Source organism: Glycine soja, chromosome 9, assembly GCF_004193775.1.
Source record: "Glycine soja cultivar W05 chromosome 9, ASM419377v2, whole genome shotgun sequence".
Classification (NCBI taxonomy): Eukaryota; Viridiplantae; Streptophyta; class Magnoliopsida; order Fabales; family Fabaceae; genus Glycine; species Glycine soja.
In genome coordinates this window covers 14640283-14651487 of record NC_041010.1, presented here as the reverse complement: position 1 = coordinate 14651487, position 11205 = coordinate 14640283, and positions in this window count along the sequence as shown.

Genomic DNA, 11205 nt, shown 5'->3' with positions numbered 1-11205 from the left:
AACTGAAGGAGTGGTGGATATTGCTGTTTCTGAGCATCAAATTGCCAAGGAAATCACTGCCAAGCAAGTCCAGCATTGGCCAAAGAAAGGGAAGCTTTCTGCAGGGAAGCTAAGTGTGAAGTATGCAATCCTGCATAGGATTGGCACTGCCAACTGGGTACCCACCAATCATACTTCCACTGTTGCCACAGGTTTGGTTAAATTTCTGTATGCTGTTGGAACCGAGTCCAAATTTAATTTTGGAAACTATATTTTTGATCAAACTATTAAGCATTCAGAATCTTTTGCTGTCAAATTACCCATTGCCTTCCCAACTGTATTGTGTGGCATTATGTTGAGTCAACATCCCAATATCTTAAAAAACATTGACTCTGTGAAGAAGAGAGAATCTCCTCTATCCCTGCATTACAAACTGTTTGAGGGGACACATGTCCCAGACATTGTCTCGACATCAGGGAAAGCTGCTGCTTCAGGTGCTGTGTCCAAGGATGATTTGATTGCTGAACTCAAGGACACATGCAAGGTGCTGGAGGCAACCATCAAAGCCAACACAGAGAAGAAAATGGAGCTGGAACGCCTGATCAAAAGACTCTCAGACAATGGCATTGATGATGGAGAAGCAGCTGAGGAAGAAGAAGATGCAGCAGAGGATACAGAATCAGATGATGATGATTCTGATGCCACCCCATGACCATCAGACCTTTATTTTTTTACTGTTACTAGCTATTGGGGCATGTCCCTTTGAACAATGGATTGCTATTGGTCTGTAATATTTGCACCTTAATTTCATGCATTCTACTTTTGCCAAATTCTGTCTAAAAAGGGGGAGTAGTAGGATAGGATATTATGCATGTAGATTATGCAGTAGATTATGCATGTAGGATATTATGCATGATTTATGATTTTGAGGGGGAGTAGTATTTATACTGCTGCTGCTGATGATGATTGATGTAAGCTACTGAAACTAGTAGCTGATAGAAGATGCTGCAGTAAGAGCATGGAGACAGGGGGAGCAGAAAGCTGATGTCACGTGAGATGTCTTGACATCCTGGAAAAGACTTGTAGATGTGCAACTTGCAGAATTTTGCTGTCACCACTACAGATACTGCTGTGCTTGAGTACTCTGATAATGAAAGTTGCTGATCCCACTTGCATGACTGCTCGTACCTGCTCAGGAAGTGTCTAAGTATGTTTTAGACAAAATTTGCCAAAGGGGGAGATTGTTAGTGCTTGGCTTTACTGAGTTTTAAAAGATTGGCTAAAATTTTGTTAAAACATAAGCACTTAGACAATGAAGGAAAGCTGGAGTTGCTGCACATGATGTCTAACATTATGTCAAGGAATCAGATCGGGCTGCACAATGCACAAGGCAAGATAAAATGTCAAATGAAGAATTGAAGCTGCAGGATCCACGATGTCGGATACAATGTCCAGGACATCCTGCCCGAAAATACTGGACACATAAATTTGTTATACCTTTAACAGATTAATGTGCAGTCAGCAACAGATTAGGCGATCTATCTTTAGGAACGAATTAAAAGATAATTAAAGTTCGAATTACAAACTTGAATAGTTCGTTCAGGGATTAAAGATTAAAGATAAAAACTAAAAGATCAAACTTTATCTTTTAGATCTTTAAGTGCAGATTTTTCAGGAGAATGATAGATCTTATCCAGCGCAAGTTGTTGCAGCCCAGATACGTACACTGCTATATAAACATGAAGGCTGCACGGGTTTTGTACCAAGTCCAAGATTGAAGAGTTATTTTGTGAGTTTTGGGACTTGAGTGTTTTGTGAGCCACCTTGATGTTACCCTAACATCAAGTGTTGGACCTGAGTGTGTAGAGTTGATCTCTATTGTTCAGAGAGCAATCTCTGGTGTGTCTTTGATTTGTTTGTAAACACGGGTAAGTGATTGAGAGGGAGTGAGAGGGGTTCTCATATCTAAGAGTGGCTCTTAGGTAGAAGTTGCATGGGTAGTGATTAGGTGAGAAGGTTGTATACAGTGGCTGTTAGATCTTCGAACTAATACTATTCTAGTGGATTTCCTCCCTGGCTTGGTAGCCCCCAGATGTAGGTGACGTTGCACCGAACTGGGTTAACAATTCTCTTGTGTTATTTACTTGTTTAATCTGTTCATACTGTCATATATAATCTGCATGTTCTGAAGCGGGATGTCGTGACATCCTGTACGACATCTGTCCTCAGTATCAGAATTTCACAAAGTTTTGAAAAAACTTTTTAATACTTATCTTGATTGAGTCTTCTCTTTATTCTTGAATCTTGAGTTTTGAATCTTGATCTTGATTCTTGAGATCTTGAACCTTGAATCTTGATTCTTGTCTCTAGACTTTCTTCTTGAGTTCTTGAATTCTTCTTGATTCTTATCTTGAACTCTTGAATTCTTCTTGATTCCTCTTTGATTTACTTGAGTTGTTCTTTGATTGATCTTTGATTCTCTTGATCTTGATTCTTTGATTGATCTTTGAGCTTTTTGTCATCACCTTTGTCATCATCTTTTATCATCATCATTGTTATCATCAAAACACCTTTGAATCACCTTTGATTCACCATGAAGCTTTGCTTCTATAGTTTTCTGCTTCCTTAGCGTTCATGCAGCGTAGCAGAACCATGTCATGGTTTCTCTTGTATAGTATGCTTCCGCTCTTGAAGAAGCCAGCCGCCAATCTCCTCAATGTCCTTTTGTCGTTGTCGGAAGCCTCCGGTGAGTACTTTTTGCTTTCAATGTATCGCTTGATATCGAAATACCAAGGCTTACCGTCCCGTTCCTCTTCCACCAGACAACAATGTGCGGGTCTGCCACGACACCTGAACTCAATGTACGGTAGGTCCCCGTGCGGTGTTAGCTAGAACATGGACGCTAAAGTGGCAAGCACATTTGCCATTTGATTTTCCTCTCGAGGAACGTGATGGAAGAAGATCTGATCAAAGAAACCAGCCAATTCCTTGATATAGGCTTGGTAGGGTATCAGCTTGTGGTCAATTGTTGCCTGGACGGCCAAGGCGCACGCTTCATACTCAGCCATGTTGTTGGTGCAGTTGAACCCCAGCCTGGCTGTGAAAGGTATACATTGATTGTCCGGAGAGACCAATACTGCCCCAACGCCATGGCCTAGAATGTTTGACACTCCATCAAACCACACGATCCACTTGTCTCGGTCCTCATCTAGCTTTTCCTCAAACAAGGCCATGATGTCCTCATCCGGGAACTCGGGATGCATGGGTTGATAGTCCTTGAGAGGCTGCTGAGCCAAATAATATGCCAAAGCGCTTCCTTTTATCGCCTTTTGGGTGACGTAGACTATATCGAACTCAGATAGCAAAACCTGCCACCGGGCGATCCGCTCTGTGAGAGCAGGCTTCTCAAAGATGTACTTAGCCAGGTCCATCTTGGATATCAACCAGGTGGTATGGCTCAGCATGTATTGTCTTAGACGGCGAGACGCCCAGACTAAAGCACAACACGTTCTTTTGAGCAGGGAGTAGTTCATTTCATAGGCCGTGAACTTCTTACTCAAGTAGTAGACAACACGCTCTCTTTTCCCGGACTCGTCATGCTGCCCCAGCATACATCCCATCGACTCGTCCAAAATCGTCATATACAAGATGAGAGGTCTTCCGGGTACTGGCGGCATAAGCACGGGAGGTTTCATGAGACACAGTTTGATCCTTCCAAATGCCTCTTGACAATCCTCGTTCCAGCGGACGAATTGGTTTTTGCGCAAGAGTTTGAACAACGGCTCACAGATAGCGATGAGCTGTGATATGAATCTGGCAATGTAGTTCAAACGCCCCAGGAAACCTCGAACCTGCCTCTCGGTACGCGGTTCTGGCATCTCAAGGATGGCTTTCACCTTTTCGGGGTCCACCTCTAGCCCTTTCTAGCTTACGATGAAACCTAGTAATTTCCCTGACTTGACCCCGAAGGTGCACTTAGTGGGGTTTAACCTCAATCGATATTTCCTAAGCCTTTCGAACAACTTCCGCAAGTTGACAAGGTGTTCCTCCTCGATCTTGGACTTAGCAATCATGTCGTCCACATAGACCTCGATTTCTCGGTGCATCATATCGTGGAACAAGGCCACCATAGCCCGTTGATAAGTTGCCTCAGCATTCTTGAGCCCAAAGGACATCACCTTATAGCAGAACGTCCCCCACAGGGTGACAAAGGTAGTCTTTTCCATATCCTTTGGCGCCATTTTTATCTGATTGTAACCGGAGAACCCATCCATGAAGGAAAACAGAGCGAAATTGGCCGTATTGTCCACGAGGATGTCGATGTGCGGCAGAGGAAAATTGTCCTTGGGACTGGCTCGATTCAAGTCTCAATAATCTACGCACATTCGTACCTTCCCATCCTTCTTAGGGACAGGTACAATGTTGGCAACCCATTCTGGGTACCGAGCAACAGCCAAAAAACCAGCGTCAAATTGTTTCTTTACCTCTTCTTTTATTTTCAAGGACGTCTCTGGCTTCATCCTCCTCACCTTTTGTTTTACCGGGGAACACTCCGGATTTAGAGGTAATCTATGTTGTACGATGTCAGAACTCAAACCGGGCATATCTTGGTATGACCAGGCAAAGATGTCTTAGAAGTTTTTTAGCAGGGCCATCAATTCTTCACGGATGGGTGCGGTCATACCCGTGCCTATCTTTACTTCCTTTTTCCCACTGTCGGTTCCTAAGTCCACTAGTTCTGTCTCTTCTTGATGAGGCCCCATCTCTTGGTCCTCATGGGCGACTATCTTCTCCAACTCCGGGGGAAGTCCCACATCCTCGTCCTCTTCACTCTCCGTCTGACCCGCTTCTTGCTTGAAATCGATGGTCGGGTCCCAGGTATTAGTACCTTTGAGGGACTCGTCGTCGGATCTGGCGTTTTAAGCGTAAAGAAATAAACATGCAAATGAATGAGAATGGGTAGAGGCGCAAGAACAGATGAAGAAAGATCTTTATATTATAAATTTAGGAACAAAAGACATAATGCCTTAACAAAAGGAAACTCTAAAGCATAGGCCCAACCGTAGAGTTTAAAAAAGCCACAAAGGGTTACATTATGCTTGTCGCGTAAATGTTCGGGCGCTCCTCCACTCGCCAATTTCCTAGTCGGAAACCAGGAGGGCATGGTTGTACCAAATTCGACCCACTCGGAGAGTCATCCTCACATATCGCAACGACTTGGCCTTCGTGTCCTAGACCCGCACTTATAAAGCTCCTACTGATGTGGCATGGCGGGCCCCCTTCGACTTGTCGTCCCAATTGTGAACCTTGGCTTCTGCTCTTCCTTCCCGCGACACTTTTCCTTATGTCCGCTTGCGTGGGTTTATAGCCTAATCCAAACTTCCCGTGGTTTCCTCTGGTGCTTACCAGGCTGGTTTTGCCGCTGTTGTTCTTGCCTAAACCCATTCCAGGCTCGTAGCCATTCCCCAACATCACCCAGCCCACCATCATTGCCATATCGGACAGGCAAGGTTGCCCAGAGAGGGAATCTACGGAGGAAATGCTTACTACCTCAAAAGATTGGAAGGCTGTTTCCTATGACTCCTCCGCGGCTTCCACATATGGCATAGAGGACGGGCAACTTACCAAGATGTCTTCCTCCCCCGATACAATGACCAAATGCCCCTCCACTATGAACTTCAGTTTTTGGTGGAGTGTAGAGGGAACAACTCCCACCGAGTGGATCCACGGGCGTCCCAAAAGACAACTGTAAGTCGGGTTAATATCCATTACTTGGAAGGTAACCTGATAGGTATGGGGGCCTATCTGTACAGGGAGGTCGATCTCTCCCCTCACCTCTCAGCGGCTGTCGTCGAAGGCATGGACCAACATGGAACTTGGCTTTAGATGGGAAGCGTTAAATGGAAATTTCTCCAACGTGCTTTTGGGCATTACGTTTAAACTAGAACCGTTATCGATGAGTACCTTGGCCACGACATGGTCCATGCATTTGACTGACACATGTAAAGCCCTCTTCCCTCGGTAGGGATTTCTTCTTCAGCGAAGGCGAGATAGTTGTTGGCGGTGATGTTATTGACGAGTCCTCCAAAGCCTTCTACGGAGATGTCTTGGGCTACATGAGCTTCGTTCAAGACCTTTACTAGCAAAGCCCGATGAGGCTCAGAGCTCATGAGCAGTTCTAAAAGAGAGACTCTGGTCGGGGTTTTATTGAGCTGCTCAATGACCTTGAACTCGCTTTGTTGAATAATGCGGAGGAACTCGCCTGCCTCCTCTAGCGATACTTCTTTCTTGCCACAACCACCCTTTTTCTCCGAAAGACCTTTCACTAGAATATTCTCGTTCAGAGTGGGGATCATTTTGTCATTTTGTTCTTCTGCTATCTTTGCTTTCCCTTTAACATTTGTGGGTTATGTCGACAGGTCAGGGAGTGCGAACACGCGACCACTACGGGTCACGCCGCTCAGCCCCGTGATATTAGTTACCTTGGCCAACAACGAGCTAATGTCGGTGGCTTCTTCCTTCCTTTCGCTTGGAGGCGCATACCTCCACGGAACTGCGTGGCTGTTTTGGTATGGAAACGAAATAGGTTTAACTACCAAGGGGTATCGGGGCATTTGGGGAGCTGCGTCTCTGGTGAAATATACCACCAAAGGCTTAGGCTTTCTAAAACTTCCCTCATCTGCGGACTGCATACATATATGCTGCTCTTCACTCCCCTCATCGCTGACTTCCAGCCGGCCTCGGTCTATCATCTATTGCAATAGGTCCTCCATTGCTAAACATGTTTCCATGTTATGTAGCTCGTCGGGATGCATCAAACAGGAATCTTCCCCATGCCCACCGCAGGGAATTACGCCCCCCCTTTTGTAGGGCCTCGTAGATAAACCTCCTGGGGGTCGTCACGTCCTTCAAAGGCTTGGACCTGCGCGGCCTACCCGACTCGACGGCATTAACTGCTCCCCCTCCATGATTGGCGAGCGGGTTTGTTTTCACGTTGGGCCGGTCCTCCTGAAACGTCAGCCATCTGGCACCTATCAAATGTTGGACCTTGTATTTAAGGGCCAGACAGCGTTCGGTGGAGTGGCCCGGGGTTTTCCCATGGTATGCGCAGGTTGCGTCAAGGTTATACCACTTTGGGAAAGGAGGCTGGTAGATCTTCCCGGGAGATATCATAGCCATCTGGTTAGCGATGAGGGACGGCAAGAGGTCTTCGTACATCATTGGGATCAGGGTGAATTCTGGAGTTGGCCTCGGGGGAAAGTTCTTTATCGCATTGGAACCGGCGCCAAAGTGGGCATTACCGGCCAGGCGAGTCGGGGTTGGAGCCGGAGCTTGGGGTCCTCCCTCTGGATGGGTGTGGGCGCCCTAGCTTGTACGGGTGCTGAGTTGGGAGAGTCCCCGACATAAGCTGAGAAGCTCAGGTGATGTTGCACGTACTGATGGGTATCGTGAGAGGTCTGCGGTGGCTTGATCCATGCGGGCGCTGAAGTGACGACATGGGTATCTCTTTCCTTCTTATTTGCCCCAGTTGCTCCGGTCCTCCTAGCATTGGTACTTGTGGAGGAGACGTAATCGAACATCCCTCTCTTCAAACCTACTTCAATTCTTTTCCCGGTGAATACCAAGTCTGCAAAGCTGAAGGGCGTGTAGCCCACTAATTTCTCATAGTAAAACACCGGCAAGGTGTCTACCATCATGGTAATCATTTCCCTTTCGACCATGGGAGGGGCCACTTGTGCTTCCAGGTCCCTCCAACGTTGAGCGTACTCTTTAAAGGACTCACTTTCCTTTTATACCATGTTCTGCAGCTGAGTCTGATCGGGAGCCATATCAGAATTATACTGATATTGCCTAAGGAAGGCAGTAATCAGATCCTTCCAAGTGCGGATGCTGGAAGCTTCCATATTAGTGTACCAAATGATCACGGCTCCAGCCAAGCTATCTTGGAAAAAGTGCATCAACAACTTTTCATCCCTAGAATATGCCCTCATCTTGCGACAGTACATTTTGAGATGGTTCTTAGGACAAGTCGTCCCTTTGTACCTGACAAAATCTAGTACCTTGAATTATGGGGGGATGACGACGTCCGGTACTAAGCAAAGATCTGCCATGTTTGCAAACGAATAGTCGCCATAGCCTTCAACAGCTCTCAATTTCTCTTCGATGAGATCGAGTTTCCTTTTTTCTTCTACCGCCGGGGGTGGTCCTTTTATAGACAAGAATATTGGTTGTGCTAGGAGATTTCGAGGTTCTCCCGTGAGGTTGGGCTGAGGCAGTGTGTTGAGTGCCGGCCCCTCGACGGGGTCCGGGGGGTAGAAATCGATGTCCCCTTGGGCATACTCTCTACGATCCTCTTGAACATCGTCCGACTGTCGAGGAGGCTGCTTCGGCAACCGAACTAACAGCGGCAACGGTGGCCATGTTATTCTCCATAAGTTGTCTCATTCCTAACATGGCATCCATCATGGAAGCCATTTGCTCTTTCAAAGCCGACATGTCGGCTTTCATCTGTTCCTGTATCTCTTCTTGGTCACCCATCGTCCTAGATTTGGATCTGGTGCGATAGGGATGCCTTGGGGCGCGTTTAGTTAGGGCGTTTTTCCTAAAAAACCAAACGTGAGGAGTAGGAAAAGAAAAAATGAATGCATGCTAGAGATAAAATGCGGGAGTGATTTGATTCGCACTGATCTTAAAAGTAAAAACGCAGGATAAACTCATTTTATTCAGAAAGTTATAACTAGTCAAGATCTGAGTAACAATACAAACTTCCTAGCGGTTTCTAATTATATGGGCCATTAAGTCTATCATATGCTGACAATAGCTGAGAATTCCGTGGATCTCCTCGGGGGCGGAGTAGGTGTCCGCCATTGCTTTGGCCTTGGCTAGTAATCGGGGAAGTTCTTGACTCCCATTCAAAGTAAGAGCAAATCGGTCCATCCACATTGTTGCCTCTTGATGTAACAAGTCGATCACCCTTCCTCTAGCCTCCTTTTCCGCATACACTTGGGCATACTCGTCCGTCACTATGTGCTCGTGGGCCGTGGCTAGATTTAATTCTTCTTGGTACTTGCTGACGATGGCTAACATGTTGGTCTTTGTCTCGCATAAACACTGAGACAAGCTTCTCTTGGACCTTAGGCAAACCTTCAACTCATCCTTCAAGATCAAACTGTCTACTCGTGGTTGGTCCCTTTCCTCTCTCCGGAGCTTAAGTTCGCTCTTACTGCCCCACAGAGCCCCTCGGAATTTGTTCTGGCCCGTGTTCTTCCCTACAAGCCCTTTTGGTCTCTTGTTCCAAGGCCTTGGTGGTATCTATATTTATATCTCTCAGTTCGGTGTTCTCCTTTCGGATCATAAGAGCTACTGATTTGAACCTTTCTTTGACTGTTTGGGCTTGCTCGAGTTCTGCCCTAAGGGCCTGCACCTCTTCGTCTTCCTCTGGTGCCTCAACTTCCTCCCCTTTAGTGGTTCTCAAACTCGGGAGCCAATCCAAACCTTGTAGGTGGGCTTTCAACCACTTACGGTAGCCGTCGATGGGCCCGTTGTTACTGCCTCTTAGTTCTTTGTCCTTCTTTTGCACCATCTCCCACGCCTTGCGGACCTTCTGAAGTGCCTCCACGTTGGTCTTATTGAAACCTCGTGCAATAATAGGTGCGAGCTCTTCCTCTAGTGGTGCCCCTCTCATAGGGTAGCCAAGTTGTCTTATAGCAAGAACGGGATTATAACTGATGCAACCCCTTGTCCCCATCAAGGGAACATTTGGAAATCCTCCGCATGAAATAAGAATGCCGGTTCTTCCTTCTTTCCATCGAGGGAACCAGTTGACAGACGCTCCTTCTTTGCTTGCTAAGAGTCGGTCCCAATTCGCCCCTCTTTTCTCTGTGCATGAATAGTGGCTTTCTAGCGGGCAAGCATGCCTCACCTCTTGGCGAAAAAGGTGTGAAACCAACCATACATAGAGGGCCGAAGTACAGCAAACAATCCTTGTACTGCTCTTCTCACATCTTCGGTCGAAGGTGTCATGTAGATCGGCTAGTATAGCGACAACCGGGCTTTCCTTGCGGTCATGATAGGCGAGAAAATCGTCGATCGCTGCCAGGTCCACCAACCCATCCACATTTGGAAAGAGGACTCCTCCGAAGATCAAAAGCACAAGGATGTCTATGAACGGGGCCCATTCGCCTCTACCTGCCAAGATTCTTGCTTTTGCCTCCAAACATTTTCTCGGTATTCCAACCACCCCATTTTCGACTTGCTTTCTGTGGTCTAATTCTTGCACCGAGATTTGGACTATCTTAGAAATTCTAGCTAAAGAGGGATAGAATCCTGAGAAGAGGTATGGTTTCCTTCCCCCTAGAGGGCATCCTAGGATCTCTTCAAATTCTTCCACCATGGGTGATAGCTGGAAGTCCCCAAAGGTGAAGCACCTCAACGGCTGATCATAATACTGGGCGAGGGATGCAATGGCCTCCGTGGAGACTTCTACCATGGCTAGGTCCCAGATTTTACCGTAAGCTTTGCGAAACACTTGTCGCTGGAGCTGACCCATCAATTGCCCTAACTCTCTTAGACTGGTGATCCCTAGGCTCTTGACCTTGACTTGGTAGAACCTCTTTTTAAGCGAAGGCATTTGACTTGACCCCATGTTTTACTAAAGCGAAACAAAAACCAATGTGAATCAAAACTCCGACATCTATCATGGGTGGAATGGATGAATGCATGAAGGAATGCATATGACACAGATGCATTTTATGAATACGGGAGCCCGGGAAATTGTCCCCTTATTAGATACAACGTTTGGGCAGCATGACGCCCAACATATGTATTTAAGAAGGCGACACGGACCCTCCGTTGGTTTGCCAAAGTGAGGGGATCAAGACGAAACCCGTGCATGATGCATATGCGAAAGGCACAACACGGGGATGTACATAGTACGACAATATCCACAAACAAATATAATCAAAGGGGTACACGACATTTAGGACTACATGCATGGCAGTGTAAAAAATGGCACGCAGCGTGTTTGCTTCGTGCCCCTATTTTAGGGACCTACATGGGAGGGTGATCGAGGCCGTACCCGAATCAAATAAACATGAAAATGCAGTAACTAGGAAGTGATCCTAGGTCGTTTCCCAACGAGCAGTGACAAGCCAAATGTTCATAATATACTTGCAGTAACAGTAACGATGGGGGGGGGGGGGTTTGGTTGTTTGGTAATTAAAGAGC